This window comes from Bos grunniens, chromosome 2 (assembly GCF_055505025.1).
Source record: "Bos grunniens cultivar Pamir isolate PY7600 chromosome 2, Bosgru_T2T1.0, whole genome shotgun sequence".
In the NCBI taxonomy this organism is placed as follows: domain Eukaryota; kingdom Metazoa; phylum Chordata; class Mammalia; order Artiodactyla; family Bovidae; genus Bos; species Bos grunniens.
This window is the reverse complement of record NC_141166.1, coordinates 21771401-21798689: the sequence shown is the minus strand read 5'-3', so window position 1 is coordinate 21798689 and position 27289 is coordinate 21771401. Positions and strand designations below refer to the sequence as shown.

Here is a 27289-nt window from a genome sequence, read left to right as displayed (position 1 = left end):
CATCTGAGCTTTAAAAATGCATTGAACATTTTACTGCTTAATTCCTCTAGGTAACATAGAAATCTTTGGGGAATTTTTGTATTGTATTAATTGAAGCATATCAAGGTCGATTGATTCTAAACACCATAAACTCACGTAACATGAGGCAAAAGTAAAAATTAAAACTTGTGATCTCTATTCCACTTCATTAATTCTTTTTGATGGAGGAAAAGGGTTATTTGAAGAGTTGTCACTAGATTTGTCTCTAGCAAAACTAAAATGCTTATTGTTATTATTAGTCTAGTTGCTTGTCAGTTGGAAGAGTGAATTTTCCAGGAATTCTTCAAAGTATAACTTTCAAGACTCTGGCTACCAAAGACTAATTCTTATCTTTCTCTAAGTTGTAATATATTCGTGAGTGCTTCAAACATTAAAATAAAGGTCGACACTTTGAAGTTAAGGAAGTAAAAACCAAAGTGGGTATTTATAGCTTTAAGTTTTGTTTGTTTTACAAAAAGAACTGCTTTGGGTGTCTCATTTGTGAGGTAATGCTGATGGTTCCTCTATTAGTGTGCAGGTTGGGCTGTCTTTGTCACCGTATCTGGCTTCAGCTAGGAGGTAGATTCAATAATGTTATGCTGACTTGCAGGCTACAAAGCCTCTGACGAAAGGTCATCACATCTGAAGTCTGATTTTATGTCAGTAGCTGACCTTCTTTTCACCTTCTTCCCCATGGACTTCTTAACTTAGTATTTCTAAAGATATTATACAGTGCCATCTTGCTGACTTAGACGAGACTGTGACAAATTTAATGTCACTTCACCTTTGCAAGGGAGAATTCAAGACCTATCACTGTGTCCAGAACCCAAGTAGCATATCTGAATATAGTAAACTGCAGAACTGGTTGCATTAACTAGACTGGAATGGAAATGATGAAAAAAAGGCAACTTGTGCAAGGAATTATCAGTTCATCTTCTGGAGAAGGTTATCTCGGAGGTCAAATGTTTCTTTTGTCTAACAATGTTGGAATAAAGAAACGTTCCTACTTATAGTCCAGGCTAAGGGATGAATAATCTTTTTAACTGTGCCCTATATCCAAGATGCTGTCATTTACAGGGTGTGAACACAAGATAGAAAACACAGGTTTAATGCCTTTCCCCACTCTCAATGTTTTTAAAAGAAAATTTGCATTTTGGTTGATTTTTCACTGAAGCAAAATGACAATTTACATTTCAATTGTGGTTTTCCCTCGGCACACTAAAATGTGGAGTTCATTGAACATGTCAGTCTATCAGCATTTTCTACAGCTATTGTTTCCAGTGTCTAAAATGGTGTGACAATACCACTTTGATGATACTATTTTTGTCCTGTATGACAGCACATAGTGAGTTACATACTCCTAATACTATGTTTACTCCGTGAAGGTATGAGCAGGCAAGGTCAGAAGTTACATTAATCATTTGGGGATGGGCTCATTTGGTCAAATGTCATCAAACAATCTTCTGAGAACTAAAAATTAGTCAAGTTATTGGCTTAACTAAAATGCCTGGTGGGTTAAAGTAAATGATTATTCAGTTAAGTCACAGACAGTTGATCTGGTAGGCCTCGTTGACAATGTTCTAATTAATGCATTATAATAGTCAATCAAAAATTACTTACTGGGCACCGATCAGGTACATTACACTGATACTCAGTAGGGAGCCACAAGGAAATAACCCACTAAGACATTAGCTAAATGAAGACACAAACTGAGCAACCATAAACTGCAAGCTAATGGGGTAGACATTTGTCATTATGAAGTATCAACCTGTAACTATGGGACTGAATGACCCCAAAACACAGATGTGTTATGATCATCCAACTAAGCAGGGATCCAAAGGATCCAAAGCCTAGCCCTCTTTAAATCACAGCTGTCTCTGCCTGGGAAAATAGGGAGGATGCAGAAGTTACGACTGGCAGTAAAACGACCACATAGCCTGCAAATTCTCCAAGGAACTCCATTAATAACTATTAGAATCATCTGGGGATCAGGGTGCTTGGACAAAGTCAGACTGCTAGAAGCCACCTGAGACCTCATTAATGCAAATCCAGTATGCACATTTTAAATAAGCTCTTTAGTTAATTCTGGAGTAGACAGTGTATAGTTTACATACTGAGAAATACACTTTATGGTTTCACCTAGAACCCTAGGCCTATACCATCCTTTTGTTTCTTTTGGGAAAGTATAACTTAAGTGTATTTTTAATGTATATGAAGTCTAAAATGGATATGAGAATTCAAAACTATGATATCATTTTCAGGTATTATTTCTATTACTATTATCTTACTTTCTTAAATCTGTAAACTGGTAGCCTGCTGGCCAGATGTGGTCCATGGGTGGTTTTTTAAATTGGTCCAAATAGCATTTTTAAAATTGTCAACATAAAGATTAGAAGATGATACATCAAAATTTGAAATTCTAATTTCTCTTTAAAAATTAGATGATCTGAGAGCATTGGCCCTTGATTCCCAGATGGCCTCAGTCCGCCAGAACTGAAAAGCAGCTGCCCCTTTTGATGGCCAGTTTGCCATGATCACGTGGCTCCAGGTCACCCCCTGACACCATGGCCAAGTGTCAGGTGCCATTTGTCACCACAATGTTTCAGATGCTTTCTTCCATCCAGCCCACTTGACTCATTTGTATCACCTGCCTACCTCCTGGAGGCACTGGAGTTGGTGACCCCTGTCTTAAGGGTGCTTCAAAACCAATTGCTTTTGAACAGTATTTGATGATGAAGACAGATATTCTGCATTCAGACTTGTTCGACTGCATCCCCCTGGGATGCCCATACTATGCTCCTGGGCAGAATCTGGGCTAATTCGTTTAAAGAATGGCCATTAATCAAAAGAAGGCCCAATCTAACTCAAGTCTTTCTAAGAGGCTACACAATTTTCCTTGTCTAATTGATGTGCATATTTTATTTTGTACGTGTTTTTTATAGCAAAAGGAAAGATAGTGCTAAAGATTGTTGTTTTACAGAAAACATGGTTACTATATTTTACCAAAACTAAAGATAAATAATAAATTTAAGAAACTCTTAAAAATTCACTTTAAATCAATCACATGTGATTAATAGCCCAAGAATATTAAAATAGGCAACATGTGGTCCATTTTCTTTGTTCTATAAAAAATATAGTTAAAATACTGTGTATTATTTCTCAGCAAGGCCTCAAAAATAAAATGTGTTACCTTTACCCCAGACCAAATATAATCTGGCAATGGAAAAATAAGCCTTTCTCTTCATTATTTTAATTCCCTTGATTATGCACACTGAAAACAAGTCTCAAGGAAATTCAAAATAAAAATCTGTTTATGAAATATTGCCTGGGTTTAAGTTTGAAAACTGCATCTCGTATCATTTCTCTCTTGCAGTCCAGCTGTCCCTTTTAGCCAGGGCAGTGGAAGCTCTGTGGATGAGTTCATGGTGATTTAGGTTTGGGTTCTAAGTCTCTCATATTTTGTCTCTGTGAACTTAAAACTAGTCATTTTGATTCTGAGCTTCTTGTCTGTAAAATGTGATAATAATCCTACTTCATAAACTCATTAGGAGGATAAATGTAGTTTTATGAATGAAGTTCATGGCACAGGTTCAATAAATGATAGCTCCGTTTTAATCAATGAGGGTGACTCTTTTTCTGATACTGTTGTTGTTCAATCACTCAGTCATGTCTGATTCTTTGTGACCCCGTGGACTGCAGCACGCCAGCTTCCCCTGTCCTTCACAATCTCCCAGAGTTTGCTCCAGTTCATGTCCATTGAGTCACTGACGCTATCTAACCATCTCATCCTCTGCTGCCCCCTTCTCCTTTTTCCTTCAATCTGTCCCAGCATCAGTCTTTTCCAATGAGTTGGCTCTTCTGACACTGACTAAACAATATTTCATAGGTCCTAAGAAAAATCCCTAAAAAAGTATGCCGTAAACCCTTGTTTCAGTTTTCCTTTTAAGGAAATTTATTCACCTAATAAAAGAAAGGCAAAGGAATGTATTATTCATGACAAAGCAGTGTTTAGGCTAATAGCTAATCATCACTGCTGACTCTTGTTCAGTCTCTAAAAATTAAGGTCTACAGAAAAGTAAATGTTTCTTTTAAAGATTAACTTTTATTTTTGAAAGTAAGATCAAAAAATCTACTAACACAGATCCAAAAAGGAGTTGCTAGAAAGTCAGGTGATCTTTCAAAGAATCGCATTGAAGAAATGGGGCCTGTTTACTAGTCCAGGAAGGTAGATTAGTAACACCCCTAGTATCAGGCAGACCTTTTCTAGACTTCTGGTAAACCCATCCTCACTTATCCCTGCCACTCAAGCTGTTGTTTTTCCTCCTCAAAGCAGAAGACTGAATATGAATGATGGAAAGGTTGATATGACAGTTAACATCTTTTTGAACCCTTACTATCTGCCAATCACTAACATATATATTTTATATGACTTATCACAATCAATGGAGAAGGCAATGGCACCCCACTCCAGTACTCTTGCCTGGAAAATCCCATGGACGGAGGAGCCTGGTAGGCTGCAGTCCATGGGGTCGCTAAGAGTCGGACACGACTCAGCGACTTTACTTTGACTTTTCCCTTTCATGCATTGGAGGAGGAAATGGCAACCCACTCCAATGTTCTTGCCTGGAGAATCCCATGGACAGAGGAGCCTGGTGAGCTGCCATCTATGGGGTCGCACAGAGTGGGACAAGACTGAAGCGACTTAGCAGCAGCAGCAGCATCACAATCAATCTTGACAAGAAGCCACAAAGGAAGGGATTATTGCTCTGTTTAAGAGGTTGGTCAGATCACACAGTCCCTTGGTTGGGCTGGGACCGAAGCCTGGTTTGCTTGAATTCAAGCCAGTTATAAATGCAATAATGATTGGTAGTGTTTTCTGTATTTTTTTTTAAAGCAGTGAATGAATATATTTTTTCCTGTTAAATTTAAAATAATCAACTTATTCTTTGCTTGAGTTTGTTCCAGAGTTGTTGATTTTGTTTAGTTATATTTTTTTCTTTATTCTTTTCCTATGACTTACTGGCTCTCAGTAGATAGAGATTTTTAAGCTTAATTTTTTTTTTTGACTCATGCCCTATAATTTAGGAATTTTCTTTGTACAAAGCTGTGATTGCCTCTCATGGACATCACAGCACAGGATATATTTATTAAGTAACTGCAAGTCATATTTAGTTTACTGACTCCCTCGATTTTATTTTCTCTGTTCCAAAATATAGCAAAACTGTATATTCTACCCATTTTTCTACACCATTAAAGTTTTAATTAAATTTAAGTGAATTTTTAAGTGTTAAAAATTATGATGATTCTTTATATCTCAAACTTTATCTTCCTTTTGGCTCAGCAACTCTTAGGTCTAGTCATATTTTAATATCTTACTATCTTTGGTTTTTTCCAAATGTGCTATTTATTTTTTCTTTAGATCATAGAATCTTAAAATACTTAAGCTGAAAAAGAACTTGGAAATAATTTCATGTGATTATTCCATATTACAGTTGAGAAAATTGAGTTTTGGAGGGTTTAAATGGCTTACCCAAGACCACAGAGCTAGTGCTAGAGCTGAATATCACATTCCCTGAAAACCACTAGCGAGTTTGGGTTTTTCAGTATGAGCCACCCACCCAGTTTTCCTCCTTCCATGGCCCTGCAATAAGCTTTTCTCTGCTCCAGCCTTTGCAGTTATGGTTTGTTTGGCCTCACTATGCATCAGGTACACAAACTTGGCTTTGACAACAAAATGATTCAAAATCGTGTGTATGTATATAATGTATGTCAATTAATATATTAATATTAATACAACCTACATAGATAGAGAGGGAGAGAGAAAGAAAAAGCAACAAATGTTAACATTTAGGATATTTTGAAAATATACAGAAATTCTCTGTACTATTTTTGCAACTTTTCTATAATGTCTGCAACTATTTCAAAATACATTAAAAACATAATTGGGAGCATGAAAACTTATGTGATATACCATCCACTTAAAGACTGACATTCTGATAACTTAAGAAAAATAAACAGGAAGCTATAAAAAATCTTCACTTAACTATATTTAACGTTCTCAGATAAAGGTCAGCCTTTACTTAGATAGTTATCAATTGGATAATAAATTCCCTGGAAAAGAGATGCTTTTGTTAGAAGTCAGGTGTGTTAGAAAAAGAAAAATCTAAATTATGTAAAGTGAAGCTATCTGTGATCATAGGTGATGTCAAAAATTCCCTCCTCTTCTGCTCTGCCCATGGCTTCTGTTTTCCCTAGTCCTATTGTAGGAAATTGGGCAAAACCTTAGTAATAATTCTGCAAATTTTCCTACTGTGTCTTTTATCCCAGTTTCTCTGCTTCTTGTTCCCTCTAGTCAGGACTGCCACAAGCTGGGAGACAGGTGGACTCATTGACCTTTAATAAAATTGCTCAAACTCACGTCCATCGAGTTGGTGATGCCATCCAACCATCTCATCTTTTGTCATCCCCAGGAGACTCCGTGGTTAAGAATCTGCCTGTCAATGCAGGAGGCATGAGTTCGATCCCTGGGTCAGGAAGATCCTCTGGAAGAGGAAATGGAAACCCACTCCAGTATTCTTGCCTGGGAAATCCCATGGACAGAGAAGCTTGACGGGCTACAGTCCATAGAGTCACGAGTTGCGACTACACACACACTCATGCCTAATGGTGGATGGAAGGGCACTTTTTGAAGAGATTTTAACTATTAGCAAACAGTGGTGGAGATACAGCTGTGTATATGTCCTTAAAGAAGGTCCTAAAATCACCATGGACTATGGGCTGGCGGGAAAGACAGCCTGAATCACCTACTGCTACCGTCATCACAGCCTCATTTTCCGTATCTTGATGCAAATTCCTCTTTTGAATATTTTTTCCTAGCAAGAACATTTGCAGATCTTCCTTTGCTAAGAATTCATTATCTGAATTGTTTTTTCATAAAGGACATATAGAGTCATCATGATATATTCTGTCAGATTTGAGGAGATGTAGTTTGGGAAGCCTTCTATGAGATCTCATGGTACATAGAAAATGTGATATGGCAGTTTGGAGTGAAATTATTCATTGTAGTCATGGAAGCATCAGAATTTTAGTTGATATGAAAACAGAAGTGGCAGTTGCAGATGTGAAAGAAAAATGTTGTTAAAGGAACAATTTTTAAAATAAACTGCTTATTTAGGATTTATTATTTGAAAGAAAAAGGAACGGTCAAACAATATCTACTATTATCCTGGAAACATAAGAACAATGGGACATCTGTAAACTCAATTTAATTTTTAGATAATAATCATGATGAGTCAAAATACGATTAAGGAAGATTTATCCAAACACTCAATAGAAAAAAAAAAACTTCCTGAAATAGAAAAATGTAGAAAATTGAAAGAAACACAGTCATTCAAAATAATTCTGAAAGGGATAATAAATAGCTGTCATTTTATCTTTTATAGTTTAGATAATTAGAAACAATGAAAACTTTATGTAAACATGTACATGAATAAAAACAAAATTACCTTTTATGTGGACAATGATATATCCAATGCAAAGCAGTACTGGATTTTAATATTCAAAAGTAGGAATAGCGTATGAGAAAGCTTGAGCCAGGGACTTCTCTGGTGGTCCAGTCGATAAGAATCTGCCTTGCAATGCACGGGGTGCAGGTTCGATCCCTCAGTGGAGACCTGAGACGCCACGTGCTGGCGGAGCAACTAAGCCTGCTTGCTCCAACTGCTAAGCCATGCGCATCAGGGAAAGATCCCACATGCCGAAGTGAAGACCTGACACAGCCAAGTAAACATATGTTTTTAAAAAAGAAAGCTTGAACCATCAATCCCTCTAACCACTAGCTTTGTGAGCTTTGGTAAGTTACTTAGACTCTCTGATCCCCTGTTTCCTTATTTTCAAAACGGAGGTGAAGTGCCTGGCCCATAGCAGACAATCAACAAATGGTGGCAATCCCATGGACAGAGGGGCCTGGTAGGCTGCAGTCCATGGGGTTGCTAGGAGTCGAACACAACTGAGCGACTTCACTTTCACTTTTCACTTTCATGCATTGGAGAAGGAAATGGCAACCCACTCCAGTGTTCTTGCCTGGAGAATCCCAGGGACGCGGAAGCCTGGTGGACCGCCGTCTGTGGGATCGCACAGAGTCGGACATGACTGAAGCTACTTAGCAGCAGCAGCAGCAGCAGTAGTAGTTAGAAAAACAGTTCATGTGCATAGTGTTTATTGTGTCCCAGGCACTTTCATAAGAGAGGTCTAAATGCATTATCTTACTTGTCAGGTAGATGTCACAGTGATGGTAATAGTGAGATCTTGTAAGATCTTAGAGGAGTGACAAAACAATTTTTACATTTACTAAAATAATACTGAGTTGTAAGAAAATGAAAGCTGTATCTGAAGGTCATAGCAGTAGAGAGTCAAATGTTGGGTTAAAGTTCGGGGAATCCTGAGACTGTTAAGCTAATACCCTTCCCTTCTCTGGGTGCTTTGAAAAGTACTCAGCCCCCAGCTCGCCCATGAAGGTACTGCCATTTCAGATGCTGAGATGAGTATGGCCTCACCATCTCTAGATCCTTCCAAGAGCCTGGGTCCCAAGAGAGAGCCTTTGACTGACAGCTTCCCAGTTACATTCTTGCTTCATTAGCCTGACTGAGTCGATTAGTGACAATTGATATGCAATTGTAATAATGACCATAATAATGTCAAGATAATTAACCATCACAGGTCTACTGCAAGTGCATTGCTCCTATTTGCAGTTTTAGTGATAACTATTACTTCCAGGACTTCTCTCGTTGGCTGTAGAATGAACTCAATCATGATAGATTCTGAATTCTATATTCTTCATTTAAACCAATGGAAACCACTGAAGTTCTAAAGCACATGTTTCCTTATAAAGGCTCAAAGATCATTCATTGTAAGAATTTCCAAAACATTAGCATGTTGATAGCATTCTTATTATTAATTTTTTTCAAGGGGTATTTAATATTCTCTATATTTTACATCCACAGTTTACAGCTAAACTTTCCCATTATTCTCCTAATTTTTTTTTCCCATTCCACTTGGTCCAGCACATAGATTATTATGCTCAGACCCTTTCCCATAACATACATCCTGGGTTGACATCAGCACCCAGGTTGCTTGTGCTTAGTGTCACTCAGTTGTGTCCGACTCTTTGTGGCCCCATGGAATGTGGCCCGCCAGGCTCCTCTGTCCATGGAATTTTCCAAGCAAGAATACTGGAGTGGGTTGCCATTTCCTCCTCCAAGGGGTGTTCCGGACCCAGGGCTCAAACCCGCATCTGTTAAATCTCCTGCACTGGCAGGCAGATTGTTTATCACCAAGCCACCTCATACACCAAGAATACTGGACATAATAGCATAAACTTTTCCTTTTCATTCCTTGTTATTGACCAAAATAACACCCTACTCAGATGTTACACAAAATATAAATCACGTTAATGATTGATTCCTTGTAATATTGTTCTCACTTTACTTTTTTTTTTTTTTTGCGGTGGGGGTGTGGGGAGGGGTTGGAATTCTCTTCCATTCATCTCAGTGAAAGAGTTAATTTAGGCAAATTGATAAGCAGTCCAAGCCTAAGGCCCCTTTAAGGAGGAGGTGAACTTTCTTTCTTTTTCACATTCTTTTGCCTTAGACACATAGGCCTCAAAGGTAGCAGTATCTCTCATTCAAGGACTCGCTTCTTTTTTAGCTCAGAACGTATGTTATAGGAGAAGGTCTGGGTAAAACTTCCACAACCTTGAGCTCTGGGTTAACCTGTTCCTTCTGGCTAATCTCGTGCTGATGTCAACCCAGGATGTATGTTATGGGAAAGGGTCTGTGCAAAATTTTCACAGTCTTGAGGTATTTTTTTTTTTTTTTCTATTCTCAACAACTAGCAGAAAAGTATATATTTCCCTGCTTAAAACTAGCAAAGTGGGTAATATTTCTACCCGCTTCTGATGTCTATGTCAGAAGCTTCTTTCTGTCATTATTACTTCAATAACATTTCTACTACACAAAGCTCTGAATGACTGAGACTGTCTTTGGTCCCGGAGTTAAATCTTCTCCTTTGGAGACCATGAATCCAGCAGAACACTGTAAGCTTTGATCTATCATCAGTAGGTCCAATCCCACTTGGACCTCAAATAAACTAGTTAGATATCAACTCCACAAAGCATTCACTCATCTCTGCAGTTTCGGTCAATATGATCTTCCTTTGAAGTCTTAAGTTAATTCAACTAAACTTCACTTAGAGCAGTTAGCTCTATCTGGTTTCACTGAAATGTATGTAGACCCCTCTACTCCAATACAAGACTAAAAGATCCTAGAGTATAGCATCCAAAAACAACTTTGAGGTATCAACAGGATTTACATACCATAAAGTTCACCCATTATCTGTGTATAGTGTGTCTTTGTGACTTTTAATAAATCTACAGAGTTCGGTAACCATCTTCAAAAACCAATTTTAAACATTTCTATCATCCCCCAATATTTTCACATGTCTATTTACAAAAGTATGAGTCCAAATTAATAGTCTTTTTTAATATAAATATCCAATCTTCCTAGCATTATTTGTTTAAAAGATTATCCTTTGCCTTGGCAATTTGTTGAAAACCAACTGACCACATAAAGGTTTATTTAAATTCCATTCCATTGATCTCTATGCCTATTCCTACACCAATAATAACCTGTCTTGATATTTGTAATGGTATCGAGTCCAAGCTCAATCTGCTCCCTGCTCTACAGGCTAGTGAATCCGAGAGATGAGGTGTTGAGGCAAGAAATATGACTTTATTTGGAAAACTGGCTTACCAAGAAGATGGCAAACTGATGTCTCAAAGTAACCATCTTATCTGGGTCTGGATGCCAGGTTCTTTCATAAATCAGAGATAGGAGGAGGTGAGACAACAAGGTAAAGAGTCCATTAATCTTGCAAATATCTCCTAGAATGGCAAGCCTCAGGCAGTGGGATGTGTTAATTTCTTCCTTTCTGCCACCTAAGGTGGATAGGGTTCTGAAGTCCATGGGGTAGCAAAGAGTCAGACACTACTGAGCTCCTGAGCGACTGAACTGAACTGAATTGACCTAAGTAAGGAGGATAGGGTTCTAGACAGTCACTCTAGTTTAACAGTCAGGCAGAGGGGCAGGATTCTCTAAGGTAGGCCATTATGTATGATTGGGCTTCCAGGGTGGCTCAGATGGTAAAGAATCTGTCTGTTATGTGGGAGACTTGGGTTCTATCCCTGGGTTGGGAAGATCCCCTGAAGAAGGAAATGGCAACTTGCTCCAGTATTCTTGCCTGGAAAATTCCATGGACAGAGGAGCCTGACAGGCTACAGTCCATGGGGTCACAAAGAGTCAGCCACGACTGAGCAACTAATACACATATACATAATAACAAAAGCAAGTCAAAGAAACAGTTCCAACGTGGAGTCAGAATTGGATTGTCCCTGCAACAGTAACTTTAGAGTACATTTTGAGTAGCATCATTCCTCTAATTTTGTTCTTTTTCAAAGTTGTTTTGGCTATTATAGATGTTTTATTCTGTATTATAAAAATCAGCTTGTCCAATTTCTATCCAAAAATCCTAAGAATTTGAGAGATTATGTTGATTCTATTATCAATTTAGAACTGCCATCTTAACAATATTACAATTCAGGTCCATGAATATGGAATATCAATTTCTCTCAGCCATTTTAAGTAGTTTTCAGTGTATGAATCTTCATCTCTTTTGTTAGATTTATTTCCAAGCATTTTATTCTTTGTGATGCTATTTGTAATGAAATGTGCAATGAAATATTTCTTGCCATATAGGTAAAGAAGGATGTCACAGCCAGGAGGGATTCCAGCCTTTCAAATACAAATTTCTTAGCCCAGGAAGCAATACTGGTTATTAGACAGGCACCAACTGCAACCTAGGCAGCATATTAAAAAGCAGAGACATTACTTTACCAACAAAGCTCCATCTAGTCAAAGGTATGGTTTTTCCACTAGTCATGTATGGATGGGAGAGTTGGACTATAAAGAAAGCTGAGCACCAAAGAATTAATGCTATTGAACTGTGGTGTTGGAGAAGACTCTTGAGAGTCTCTTGGACTGCAAGGAGATCCAACCAGTCAATCCTAAAGGAAATAAGTCCTGAATATTCATTGGAAGGACTGAAGCTGAAGCTGAAACTCCAATTCTTTGGCCACCTGATGTGAAGAACTGACTCATCTGAAAAGACCCTGATGCTGGGAAAAATAGAAGGCAGGAGGAGAAAGGGATGGCAGAGGATGAGATGGTTGGATGGCATCACTGACACGATGGACACGAGTTTGAGTGAACTCCAGGAGTTGATGATGGACAGGGAAGCCTGGCGTGCTGCAGTCCGTGGGGTTGCAAAGAGTTGGACACAACTGAGTGACTGAATTGAACTGAACTGCTTCTCAGGTAAGCTCTGAGGAGCTGGGAGTTTGGGTAGATGTTAGAAAGTGCAAGAGGCAGCCATCAGCCACATCTGCAACCCCTTAAGGAGAAGGAGGGATTAAGGAAGAGAAAAGTGAAAACCAGGATTTGGCCCCAGATAGATGAGAAGACTCCTGAGAGTTCCTTGGACACCTCAAACCAGTCAACCTTAAATCAACCCTGAATACTCATTGAAAACACTGATGCTGAAGCTGAAGCTTCAATATTTTGGCCACCTGGTGCCAATAGCCAACTCATTGGGAAAGACCCTGATGCTGGGAAAGATTGAAAGCAGAAGGAGATGACAGAGGATGAAATGGTTGGATGGCATCACCGACACAATGGACATGAACTTGGGCAAACTCCAGGATATGGCGAGGGACAGGGAAGCTTAGTGTGGTGCAGTCCAAGGGGTCGTGTAGAGTCTGACACAACTTGGCAACTGAACAATGAACAGGTGAGATGTATATGAAAGAAATGATTTTAGTAAGCCTGGATGTTTACATCTTCCCATACATAAAAGAGTGCTAAATCCCTTAATGCACGATATCTGGTTTTCCTTAATTAACAATCATCTTTTAATATTCAGATTACCTGCCCCTTGCTGCAAAACTTCTATATAGCTTGACTCCTCCCCCAGCCTCCTGCAAAACAGTTCTCTCAGGGTCACCTGAGATGCCGTCTCCTGGGTTGAAGTCCTCATGAATCCCATGTAATAAACCTAACTCAACTTTTAGGCCGCATGTATTCTTTCAGTTGACAGAAATGATCTTATTTTTGGACTTTTAACTTGTATTAGAGATACATTTAAAAAAATTTTGATCTTATATTCAAAAACTGTGCTAAACTTATTTATTAATTCTAGTAATGTTTATATGTGTTTACCCCACTGTTTTTGTGGCCTGGAGAATATACTTTAAAAGAATATAAACTCTGCTGTCACTAAGTTCAGAGGTCTATAGATACCTGTTGGGTTGATAGTGTTGTTCAAGGCTTCTATAGCCTTAGTGGTTTCCTGTCTAGTTGATCTACCCATTATTGAGAGTATGATATTAAATTATTAAGTTATTGTCTATTTCTACATTCACACCAATATTTGCTTCATGTATTTAGGACTGTTTTGGGTGCATGTACATTTCTAATTGTTACAGTTTCTTCATGCATTGACCATTTTATTACGAAATGTCTGTTTCTAGAAATACTTGTCTTAAAGTCGTTTTGTCTGTCATTATTATTGCCACTGCAAATCTCCTATGGTTGCCATTTGCAGGGCCTATCAAAATGGCAACCCACTCCAGTACTCTTGCCTGGAAAATTCCATGGACTGAGGGGCCTGGTGGGCTACAGTCCATGGGGTTGCAAGAGTTGGACATGACTGAGGGACTTCACTGGAGAAGGCAATGGCACCCCACTCCAGTACCCTTGCCTGGAAAATCCCATGGACAGAGGGGCCTGGTGGGCTGCAGTCCATGGGATCACTAAGAGTCGGACACGACTGAGCGACTTCACTTTCACTTTTACTCTTAAGTATTGTTGTTAGTCTTTTTGTCATAATACATGATGCAATTTTGTACTTAAAGTTGTTCTTGTTTTAATTTTCAAGTTTCATAATAATTAAGCTATAAATTCTTTGATGAGTTTCACACACCTTTCCCTACAGTGTTGGGTATAATAAATACTTGATCCATTAAAAGCAATCAGATAACAAACAAGTTCCTCTTTAAACAAAATAATCCAGTTGTGTTATTTGCTAACAGTGTTGTCGTCTGATGCTTTGTCACCTTCAGTCCAGGTTTTGAAACCTGAGAATGACACTTACCTGCCCTCCTGCAGTTCCAATCCTAGACTTATGAAGTGTACAAAGGTTGTTACCACAGCTCCTCTGTGTTCAAGAATCACATTTTAGGAACACTCATTTAAGTCAGATGGCTTAATCCTAGGCACTACTGCTCTCATGGAAAACTTTTATAAAGAAAATTGGGACTCCCCTGGTGGTCCAGTGGCTAAGACTTCATGCTCCCATTGCAGGGGGCCCGGGTCCAACACCTTGTCAGGGAACCAGGTCCCACATGTTGCAACTAAGACTTTGCATGCTGCAACAAAGGTTGAAGACCCTGCAGGCTGCAACTAAGTCCCAGTACAGCCAAATAAATAAATATTAAAAAAAAATTGTCCAGACCATTACATAGGTCTCTGATATTATTCATAATGTGCCTAATACTGCTTATTCTCGCAATTAAGATACAAGAGTACACTTGAACTTTAGGAATCATGATCTTACAAGGTAATTTATAATTGTATAACTTGTGCTAAATGACCTTTTCGAGTATTGATTCTTTGATATTTTGAAATGTTGCCTCAGAAAAAAGATCTTGCTGACTGCCACATATGGTAATGTTAAAGACATTACAATTATTATCCAAGTGATCTGTTTGTCAATTTAAATAGGGTCTGAGTTTGATACATGTTGATGTCAATGGGCTTAAAAAAATTTGTCTGCTCAATGAATCCTATAGGACAAAAAAGGTCATTTTTTAAAAAGCTAGACTTTTTCTGTACTCTTAAATGGCTATGAAATTGTTCATTGATAATACTTGGAATTGAATATAATTGCCTAAGTATACTTCTAAATCCCCATATATAATGACATTTTTATGAGATTATTGCATTGAGCCTCTTTGATTTGTGGCTTTCTTAAAATCGCCTATGTATTTGATATGTTAAGAAAAGGACAATAAAAATTATGTGATTATAGAAAGGTGCAAACGGTAGTAGAGAATGGAAGCTAAGGATTAGTATTAACTAAATTGATGCTCATGATCATGGACAGGGATAAAAGGGAATGCCTTCTTTTTGAGAAATTACTTTTATTTTTCTAAGGAAATAAGGAAAAGGGGATGACAGAGGATGAGATGCTTGGATGGCATCACCTACTCAATGGACATGAGTTTGAGCAAGCTCAGAGAGTTGGTGATGGACAGGGGAGCCTGGCATCCTTCAGTCCATGGGGTTACAAAGAGTCGGACACCACTGAGCGACTGAACTGAACTGATACAAAAATATTCCTACTGGCAATTCACCTGCATCCTTCAACTGAATTTCTATTTGGAGAAACGCAGCTTCTCCTTGTCAGCCAAACTTTTTGATCAGCATATTGTTTTCAGAAGAAAGGAATAACTTGCAAGGCTCAAGGAACATACTTGCAAACTGCCAAGAATCTTCTTTATCACTTGAAAGTCTGTTATACACCCTGCATGTGAGCTAAATCTTCATTTAAATTCCAAACTCCAAAATAAACATTTCCATGAAGAATTCTTGCAATACATAATAACAAACGATAATCAAAAGGCTTCTGATTCAGGCAGTTTTTAAGTAGACTATCTAAACACAGCTGCTACAACTTCCAACAAATACAGGGCAGCATAGAACCACCTGCTCTTGGTTTCTTCCTTGGAAAACACGTTATTGTCCCCTTGGTTATTATATTGTATGAAATACAGCATTTAACTTAACCTGACTCCTACAACCGAACATAAAACTTGCTCCAGGGCAGAAATGGATCCATAATCAAAATAACATCAAATGATACAGTAACAAAAATTACTTAACACCTAAAGCCTTAAAATGGCAAATGAACTTCGAAATGTAGCCTCAAGTGGAAGCTCTACGGAGTGAAATGTACACCCACAATCTTGTTTTGCTAGCTTGCTTTGTAACCACGGGTTCCGCCCTGAGGGTCGGCTGCTCTTCGGAGTCTGATAACTCATGAACAGGTATCTCTTCCGCCATCCAGTCCACGTGTGTTACTCTTCCATACAGCAGGTCCTGAGCCTGTGGGAGGGCTCGGAAGGGCAGTTTCTCAGCCCGATCGGGCCTACTCCATCCCACGTCCATGTACTCGAATGCAGGCCATTCACTTGCTTTACGCATGACAGGCAGCCAACAGTTACTTATGGCAGAAGGAATGTTATTATCTAGGTGTCACTCGGAGCTTGGAAGATGAGTGGAAGGTACAAACCCTCCACACTATGCTCGGCCGCAGCCCTTTCCCTTTCGCGTCCTAGGAGCGTCCTCCAAGCCACCAACACCGCTCGCGGTCCCTCGGGGAAACCTGCGAGGAAGAGCGCGCACGTGCGCGCAACTGAGCATGCGCCGTGGCCCGCCCACTGGGCGAATGCCGTAGAAGCGACGTCGCAAAGTCAACCACTCTCTCTCCCCGCCCCCAGGCCGCCGGGACCTGGAGCGTCCGGGAGCCGGCGCCCGTGCGTGATGACGTACTTGCTCGCGAAGACGTGGGGACGCAGGCGGGCCGTAAGAGAGCGTAAGTTTCCGCGTCTGTTCGTCGCCGATCTGGTAGTCCAGTCGGGGCCGCGGGCGCGGGCGCCTGTGGGGCTAGGGCTGCGGGCGGCTGTCGGCGCTTCCTTGCGACCCGAGCTGGGGCGGGGTTGGAGGCCCAGCCTCCGCATCCAGGGATCTCTCGGCCGGTCCGAGAATGGGGATTTCCTGGAGCAACTCTATCTGGAGATCTAACCGTCTTCATCCTGCGTCTCTGCTTGAGGCCGATCGCACCGGGAAGGACGGGCAGAGGCGCTGGGAGGATGGGATCGTTGGTTTCGGGGAGAGGGGGTGGTTAAAGGATCCCTGACGAAAGCTCGAAGTTTAAAGTGGTGTTGCATCAGCAGTGGCTTGTGGTTTCAGTTTCTCTTGTAAAGAGGAACTCTTTCTCTGCACCTGTGTTTGGCAAACAATCCTAACCTGAGTAGTGATATTTCCCTTAATAGGGGACAGGAAGTAAACTAAGTGTACACAACCCTTTTATATCCAGGCCTTATAAACCTATTCAAAAACGGATCCTATGCGTGTATGTTTTTCTAAACCAAGCATAAGCTCTCTTGAAGACTCAGGGTTACCAGCACAATAAATAATTGCGTAGTTATGACTGAGTCATCGAGATGGGTAGGCCCTTTTGCAGTGACAGCTGGACTTTGCGGCTTTTGGGGGTTTTTTGTTGTTGTTGTTGTCCTTTGGAATTACTTCTTAAAAATCTGTCTGATGTCTCACATTTATATGACACACTTCTGGTTCTAATAACTTAAATCTAAAGCTTCTAATTTGCTGCTGGTGTGGCATGGGTTGAGAAAACAAGTCATGTTAGAAGAATGCAGTGCATTGCGTTCCTAAGTTGTCTCAGGATTACTGGCATCAACAACACCTGGTAACTTGTTGGAACTGCAAAGTGAAGAGTCTTACCCCAAACTCCATGAATCAGAAATCTGTTTTAAGGAGATTGCCAACTGATCCCAGTACACCTGGGTGCTAAAGTTTGAGAAATGCTCAATAAAGAGCAGCCAGCCATTGTGGAGTCACAGAATGGAATTTGAATCCAGGTGAAGCCTTTCCTAGGTGTAGGACCTTGGACTGAAGTGAAGTGAAGTCGCTCAGTCGTGCCCGACTCTTCTCTTTGGACAATAGCCTGCACCAAGCTCCTCTGTCCATGGGATTTTCTAGGCAAGAGTACTGGAGTGGGTTGCCGTTTCCTTCTCCAGGGAATCTTCCCAACCCAGGGATCGAACCCAGGTCTCCTGCGTTGTAGACAGACGCTTTACAGTCTGAGCCACCAGGGAAGTCCTGTAGGACCTTGGACTAGTTACAGATAACTTCATAAGGCTGTGGGTATTCTTTGTGAAAATTCAGGAAAAATGTTTTAACACAGATGGAAAACAGATGAGATGTTATTAAGTAATTTGTTAGAATGAGATGTTAAGTAATTTGCCTAAAATAAGTACATAGATTATGCTAGAAGGATTCTTCTTTGGTTTAGATGTGAGTTGTAGTGCACGAATATTGTGCCTCTGCTGCTGCTTAGAGGGCATTTTGTTTATGGATTCTCATTGTGTTGTATACAGTTGAGGTTGTCCAGTGTAGGATATTCAGTTAATACCTATGCTGTGGTATTTTTAAGAACCACATTAGTAATTGTGTTAAAGAGTAGTTTTTAATTCTTCGGCCTTTTGGTCTTTCCCAACCTTCTTTTGCCCCAGAACTTGTTAAAAAAAAAAAAAATAAAGTGGATAACTGACCATAGACCAGCCTCAGCCTTAGAGTTGAGAAGTATTACAGAGCAGTGACTTGAAAACAAGAGGCAAGACTGAAGATGTTTCTCTCCTTATCTTTTTTTCCCGCGTGTCATACAGCTCCGCAATATTAGCAGAGAAGGCCTCATCCTATCCACTTATCTCTGTTTTCCGGAGGCATCACAGGAATTAAGTTAGATATGCCCTCCATCCACTGTTTTGACCAAACATCAGTTGCGGTGTTTGCTTACATTTTCCTTCCCTTTTCAGGGCGTCAGTGTTGGGGGTATATAGAGAAGTATTCAGGACCTGAAGCAGCTGCCCTAAAGCCTAGACTCAGTGTGATGTTGAGAAGAGTGCCACACTGTGGTTGAGACTACACGTCACTTTGATAAGTCTTTGCTCCTAAGTCTGCACTGTGGTTCCTGGGTATTGTGGTGAGTTTTCAGATAAACAGGAGTCAGCGTAGATTTCAGCTCCTATAAGTAGTTTTGTTAATGCTGCTACTAACTTAACACTGTCCCACCATGAAGCCTTCAGTTTTCACAAAGGCCCATTTTTCTTGTCCTCTGTGTCTGAGAGGCAGGTCTCTGCGGTTGGGGTCAGGCAGACTCTGCTTTGGACCCCGCTTCTTGTTACGTACTGATCATGTCCAGCGGACAAGTTAATATCTTCCCAGTATTCATTTCCTCTCCTATAGAGTAGGAGTCATGGTGTGGATGGAGAGGGCAATGGCACCCCACTCCAGCACTCTTGCCTAGAGAATCCCATGGACGGAGGAGCCTCGTGGGTTGCAGTCCATGGGGTTGCTAGGAGTTGGACATGACTGAGTGACTTCACTTTCACTTTTCACTTTCATGCACTGGAGAAGGAAATGGCAACCCACTGCAGTGTTCTTGCCTGGAGAATCCCAGGGACGGGGAGCCTGGTGGGCTGCCGTTTATGGGATCGCACAGAGTCGGACACGACTGAAGTGACTTAGCATAGCATAGCATAGCATGGTGTGGACTACCTTAAGACATTGAATAAAATAAAATCCAGTGCAAAACACGTCTGTGACACTGAGAGGCTCAGGTAACTGCTAAACATTGGACAAGGGAGAAAAGGTGGTTATCACCTCAAATCTAGCTTGATCTCATTCATTGCCTCGTAATATTTTTATAAATGAGGTGATTCTGTTAATTACCTAACTGCACTGACTTTTTCTTTTTTAAAGCAAAATGCTGAGGAGTCAAAGCTTTCACATTATTACGTATGAGAGAAAGCAAACACTTGGAGAAAGTTAAACCTCTAAGCCCAATGGAAGAACACCATTTTCAGGTCTATCACTGTAACAGAGCAACTTTCCTGCATTGTTTTGTGTGTGTACTGAAAGGACAGGGTCAGGATCAGGGGTTAATATTTAAGTATCTTCAGTTAACAGGGATAGCTAGAGGAAGGGGCACTTGTCACAGGAGATGAGACTTCACTGAAGACGTGCACCAAAGAATAAGAAAATGCTGTCAGCTCTGAAATCATTATTTTGCAATATGGATGCTTAATGATAGCAAAGCAAAAAGTTTTGTGTTCCATTTTTTAAAATACCAAAAATCTCTTGTATTTCTGTGTATATTACGTATGAATATGTGAGCACGGAAGGTGTCATTACGAGGTCGTAATTTTGTTTACTTGGCAATGTATGTAATGTGGGAGTGGGGACAGATAATCTATACATTATATGTGTATTTGTAAAAATTCTTTTAAAAGCCATTACAGAGATAGAAATGCCTTAAAAAGATCACCTTTTGTGCTGCAGTTCCAGTCAGTCAGCTAAGCAGGGGACCTCAGATTTTTGTAGCAGGGGAAACTGTTTAGCAGCATCTTGTAAAGCTCAGGAGCTGAGAGGCTTTGAGAGTTTGAAGGGCTTATCCTGAACCTCCTGCAGTGACCCTGCTGAGTCAGAAGGTGTGAAACTCCTCATCTTGGTGTGGAAATCCTCAGGAGATTGAGCTGTACTGTACCCAAGAAGTCCGGGCGCTGAGAATTCCTGAGTGGGATTCACAAACATGTTCTAAAAACAACTTCCAGCATTTTTAGCAATGTCAAACATGCCATACATATGCTTCTCTTACAGAGAAATGAGTGGCTATTAGAAAAGAAAAATCCAACCTTCAATGTGATTAATACAAAAATAGGAATCTAGGCACATATTTTGAGAAATCATCTGAGGTTTGTTTTTTTTTTTTATAATCACTCTAAGCTTGTGACATCTGTTAGCACATTTAAAACTATTTAGTATTTTAACTGGCTGTTGTTTAGCATTATAAGTGACTCAAGGAACAAGAAACAAGGAGTCAGTGGAAATATATTACTTGTGTTTACTGTCCTTTGGTTTTCTGTTGTATGAAAACAGCTGGTTTGCATTTATATGGTAAAAGGTTTTTCTTAAAGAGTTAATTTCCAGTTAAGAGTGAGCTTTCATAAGAAAAATAATCTCAAATGCTAAGTATTTGTTAGATTGTTATTAATAGCAGTAGTAGTATTATCACATTGTCCTTTTTCACACACTGAGGAGGGTTTCCTGGTGACAGCTGGAGTGTGGGGGAGGGGGAGTCACTTTCAATCAACCAGCTGCTCTGTGCAACATCATGATGGTGATATTTCAAAGCCAGTGGATAATTTTGGCTGTATTCAGGAGAGAAAATGTATCAAATTTCTGGGAAGCAATAGATAGTGTGCAAGAGCCCCTGGGGATCTAGCTGGTAGCCAGCTAACAATGTGTGCATTCAGGTTTGCATGTTGGTGTTATTTACCACCTCCTCTTTTGGACATTGTTACATGGATATCATAATTATAAAGCAATAAAGTCTAGTTCCATGGGGGCAGAAGGCTCATTACTTTATGGAGAAGAAGGGAGAATGGAAAACAAACTTTGGGGATGTGCTATGTGCTCTTACATGACAGGCTACTGCATTTCTTCTTCCTGATGATGCCAGAAAGTAAGTGGAATTTTCATCATCCATGGATAAAGAAACTGAAGCAGGATTGATTATGTGATTTGCCCAAAACCACATACTAGTACGTGTCTAGATTTGACCCCAAATCTGGCTTTAACCCCAGGAATGTTGTTACTACACCAATGGCTGTTTCTTGCTTATGCATTTTTTAAATCCAAAGTCACAATATCAGGATAGTTATGAATGAAATTTAGATACAGATGGCAATGACTTCAGTTTTGTATAAATAATATATAAGGGCCTATGTGTATTTCCCTTGAGCAAAGTCTCTTGGGCAACACTGTGAAAGAAATTTTGCTACCTTTTTTTTATGTTAAAAATACAAGACATTTGCAGTGATGTATATTGTAACGAATCAGTTGTGATGCTGACTTTGAACAGATGTAGGAATAAACATTGTGCCTGCTGCCCAGGTAGAAGTTCCTACACACCAGAGTCTTCAGGTCTTTCTCTTTCCAAGGAATGTTCATTTTGTATTAATAAGGGACCTTTTTGCTTTCTAAACATTCGCCCTGTGTTACATCCACCAAATGATGACTTAAAATTTCATCCATTTCTTTTTGTGGAATGGCTCCACTGCTTTGACTCTGTGTCCTGGACATTTCATCTCCCTCCGCGTTGCCCACAGGATAATACTTGATCCAGGACTTTCTTTCTTTCTTTCCTCCCACACCCCATAAAGTGTTAGTAGCTCAGTTGTGTCTGACTCTTTGTGACTCTGTGGATTGGGGATTGTAGCCTGCCAGGCTCCTCTGTCCATGAGATTTCCCAGGTAAGAATACTGGAGTGGGTAGCCACTCTCTTCTCCAGGGCATCTTTCCAAACCAGGGATTGAACTGGGGTCTCCTGCATTGCGGTCAGATTCTTTACAGAGCCATAGAAAAGTCCACATCCCATACTGAATTTTAAAACTTACCTTTGCTATTTTCCAGACACTTAATGCATCTTTATTTGCAGACCTGTTACAGTTCTTTATCACACTGTAATGTTGCTGTTTGTCTGTCTGTCTCTCTCTCAAGACTATGGTTGTCTATAAGGACAGAGCTTGTCTGTTAGTAGAGGCTCAGATATTTCTTAAATGATGGAATATAGATGAAGATATATTGACTTACATGCTTAGTGCTTTTATTGCTGTAGTTTCGCATTCATTGGTTTTCTTCTCTGGGTTCACGATTAGAGAAATGTGGATATTTAGATCTGTTAATGAAAGTGCATTGTGGTGGAAAGGAGGGTTAAACCTTTCCACAGAAAAGCATGCAGGATACCTCTGCGTTCCTTTCTGAAGGCTATGAAATTTAAGTCTCTTACCCCGTTTTTCCTTTCTTCTCTCTCTTCCTCCTCTCCTTTCTCCCTCCCTTCCTCCCATGAATCTGAATAATTCATTGTCCTAAAGTTCTAGCCAGAAGTTTTATCAACTGATAACATTTTATTAAGTGTATAGACTAGTCTTACTTTCAATGCAGAACAAAGGGAGTACATCACTTCAGTAATTAGAAGTTTTCCTGAAAAACCATCAATTTTGTATAAGTAGAAGCCACATTTAAGACAATCAGTTCTTCCTTTTGAAATAATATTCCTTCATTTAGTGTCCAAATTTATGCACCAAGTGTATGGCACTGAGAGGGCTTTGCCTTGTGTACGCAGAAGCTGCTTTTGTGCTCACCTCCTCAGCTCTGTGCACGCTTCTTTCTTTGGGAATAGCTTGTGTATGGCCAGCCTTTGGGATGCTGCTTATATACCCTCCCAGTTGCGGTTCTTCTGGTCAGCTAGAGTGTTGTATGGACTCAATAAAAAATGAGAGTTGGTGATGCTTGAAAGATACTAGGATCTGCTGCTCGCCCTTGGCAAATGCCCTAATATCTGGGTAGGGTTCTTCGACTGTGAAAACAGAAGTTAACTAAGTTACCTTGATAACTTGTTCAAGAAAGTGAAAGTTGCTCAGTTGTGTTCAACTCTTAGTGACCCCATGGACTATACATGGAATTCTCCAGGCCAGCATATTAAAGAGGGTAGCCATTCTCTTCTCCAGGGGATGTTTCCAACCCTTGGGTCAAACCCAGGTCTCCCACATTGCAGGCAGATTCTTTACCAGCTGAGCCACAAGGGAAGCCCAACTTATTCAAGAACAGGAGATTTAATGGAAATATATAAATAAGCTCAGAAAATCTACAGAAAAGCCAAAACCACAGGACAGCAGCCAGATAAGCACTCGAGGCTTGAGTAGACTTGGGTGAAGTGAAGTGAAGTGAAGTCACTCAGTCGTGTCCGACTCTTTGCAACCCCGTGGACTGTAGCCCACCAGGCCCCTCTGTCCATGGGATTCTCCAGGTAAGAATACTTGAGTGGGTTGCCATTTCCTTCTCCAGAGTAGACTTGGGTAGATCTGGAAAATTCTTTAATGTTCTGAATATCAGATCCGGAAGCTGTTTAGTATCTCTGCACAGGTTTTAGATTCCAGGAAAAGAGCTGTTATTCCAGTTTTGGTCAGTGTCACCCTCGAATCCATGTAGGAAATGCACCCCTGATTTGTGGTCCTTCCAGGACCACATCCAATGGGAGTGAGAGCCATCTCTCACCTGTTATTGAAAGAACGAAATTGATGCTGGCCAGACAGCAAAGCAAAACAAACAAACCCAGGCTGTCTCCACCACCTGGTAATTAGCCGACGTCCTCTGTGCTTGAGGAACATGAACATTTCTGATGTCTTGCATGCCATTCCCCTCTTGACTTCTTCCTGTGCTAGGAGGATTTCAGTTCCATAAATAATTCACTTACATGCGTTCTTACATGCGTTAGTTTAAATGGGGTTATGGCTCTCACCTTTTCACGGACTTTAGGTAAACAAAGAAATCCGGTGTGGAGTGAGCGTGAGCGTGGAGTTCCCTAAATCCTCTTGAAGGGAGTGACGGTGGACTGCTGGCACTGCTGCTCCCTGAGCGCCTCCTGGTTGAAGGACCCACGTCTGAAGGGCTGTCAGTCGGAGAACTTTAATGAGCCCTCATTACACTAAAACTTGTAGTCTGTGAGAGAAGGAACCGGCTTATGATTGATACTGGAAATCATAAGTGATGATGGATCAGAATTGGAGTTGGCACTAATTCACCTCACGATGGAGCACAAGTCAAGATTATATACGAAATCCAGTATTTTATTTTTCGTGTATAAAGATCATTTAATCAAGAGTATAACACTCTAAAAAGGGGGGGGGGAATTAAACTTTTGCCATCTGACATTTTTTTTTAATCCTAAAATGGAGGCTCATTAAATTCTCAAATGTAATGATTCAGATCATCTTGACAAAAACTCTGGTTTGAAATTTTATTGTTAAATTTATTTTAGTTAAATTTTTTTTTCTGTTTTGTTGTGCCTTCCACATAGCCCATCATGTTTTTTAAAAAAGTGTATAATTGTATCACACAATACAGTTTAAAAATGTAGGATCATAGGTAGCCCAGAAAAAGGCTATTTGGTTACTAAGTTATAAAATCAAGCTTTTTAGAATTTTTAATCAGTTCAGTTCAGTTCAGTCCCTCAGTCATGTCTGACTCTGCGACCCCATGAATCACAGCACACCAGGCCTCCCTGTCCATCACCAACTCCCAGAGTTCACTTAGACTAACATCCATCGAGTCGGTGATGCCATCCAGCCATCTCATCCTCTGTCGTCCCCTTCTCCTCCTGCCCCCAATCCCTCCCAGCATCAGAGTCTTTTCCAATGAGTCAACTCTTCGCATGAGGTAGCCAAAGTACTGGAGTTTCAGCTTTAGCATCATTCCTTCCAAAGAAATCCCAGGGCTAATCTCCTTCAGAATGGACTGGTTGGATCTCCTTGCAGTCCAAGGGACTCTCAAGAGTCTTCTCCAACACCACAGTTCAAAAGCATCAATTATTCGGCTTAAACCTCATTTTATGTGTTTATATGCATTAAAAATCATATCATATTCCAATTTATGATTTTATATACATAATCTCATTTGAGCTTCACAGTCCCACATGTGGCTACATTATCTCCTTGTACTGGTGAGAAACCAGCAGTTAGTAACTTTCCTATAAAGTCACATGGCTGGCGTATTTTGGAGCTTTTACCAAAGACCATGCCCTTAACTACTGTCCTGTACTCCATATGTTAATATTACTAGTCCTGTATGTCATTTTGACAAAAAACACCATGATGTTTCCTTAGCTAGAATCTGTCTGTTTACCCCCCCCCCGTTCGCTGACAACTTCTTTGTCTTCAGAAACTGTTCGAATGTGTTGTGTTATCCATCATCTTGTGCATCTGTTTGCTGTGGATGTGGCAGCAGCTCCTGTATTGCAGCAGTGTGCCCTGTGAAGACTTGTCCTTTATGTCTTAGAGCAGCCTGACAGCCTCTCATGTTGAATTCAGCAAGGTTGCTTTTCGCCTAACAAAGCTGAGTGTTGGCTTTCTAGGTGAAAAGTAATTAAGTGCTTTTAAAGATGTATTCGATTAACAGGAAGCAGATCTGTGTAAATTAATTATAGCCGTAATGATGTCATAGCCTTGTCTTTTGTTATTAACCAGATAATTGACCAGAAGTTTGGAAGCTTATTGTCACTGACAGCGGTTTGACCTTGTATGCTGTCTGGAGTCACACATGCACAATGCATGTAAATGCAGTTGGCTCATTGAGCTGCATGTGTTGTCAGAACATCTGATCTTGGGTTCTTACTTTCACGCTGCTTTTACTTCTTTGCTGAAATTGTTGCCCTTGAATGTTGTACTGATATCTCTTACTAAAAGCATCTGGCCAAACACAGATGTTTTGTGTCATTGAATAATTGTAATCGGACGTGAAACCTTGACACTCCTAGGACATACAGTCAAGTAAACAAATGCCAAAATTAAATGAGTCTTGGTTTTAAATTCCATGTGAAGGAAGGTGAAATAGCTTTTGGTAGAGAAGACTTAAGGGGGGAAAAATGGGCATATTTGGTAGGTTGAAAGAGAATTTATCCCCTCTTATTCTAATTTGTCCAAGAAAGTTCAGAGTATATGGTGTTTAAATATTTGAGTGACAAGAGCCTCTAAGCTGGGTAGTTTGGGTTACAGAGTGGAATGATAGAAATAAAATACAGAGTGGATGTGGGATAACATTGGCTAAAGAGCAGCAGTTCCCGAATACAGACTGTCCTCCTTCCCACACACTTTAGACTCGAGGAATAGTCAGCTCTGCCAAAAGTGACAGAGGCATTCCCCAAACCACCAGACTGTACAAAATCATGTGGTAAAAACCAGAGAGCTTATGGCGCAAAGGGTACTAGGAGCAAAACACTCAAAACCTTTATCAGTGGTACCTTTAAAAAAAAAAGATAGGAACCTAATGGTAGCATGGTTTTACACTCCTTAAATGATAAATACAGAAGTACATAAGAAATATGGCACTTTCCCTTCCCAAAGTTCTAAACTTTGCTGTCAGAAGTGGTTGTCAGAAGGACTGAAGCTTGTGAATAACTGTCACGTGGTGGAGGAAGGATCATCTGGATGGGTGAGTCGTAGCTGGGGACGTGGAGGTGCGTAACTTATTAAATACGCAGTGAACTTTAGGCCGCTGGTGGGTGTTCAAAGTGCGCAAATGTGTACATTTTATGAATGTCTGTACAGCTTGCTTTAGCAGAGTGCAGTTTCCTGCATTCACTTAGGACTTGCTGATGAAACTGTGCAAATCTGATGCAGACTTTGTATTCAGATTGTTCCCTGATATATCAATATTAATTGCATTTGAACAAATCTGCTTGT

At 40.2% G+C, this 27289-nt stretch overlaps 1 protein-coding gene across 9 annotated transcripts in view; it reads left to right on the top strand.

The window, feature by feature from the left end:
• The first annotated feature begins 16747 nt into the window (after window positions 1-16747).
• The window catches only part of RHBDD1 (rhomboid domain containing 1), a 210058-nt gene continuing 199516 nt past the window's right edge, over window positions 16748-27289 (top strand). For 4 of the 9 annotated variants that reach the window (XM_086338152.1, XM_086338146.1, XM_086338141.1 and 1 more), the window contains exon 1: window positions 16748-16782. The gene's annotated coding sequence lies outside the window, so the exon portion shown is untranslated. Of the gene's footprint in view, window positions 16815-18805; window positions 18973-27289 lie in introns of all 9 variants that reach the window. The other 5 variants (XM_086338148.1, XM_086338143.1, XM_086338151.1 and 2 more) reach the window with 2 other exon arrangements.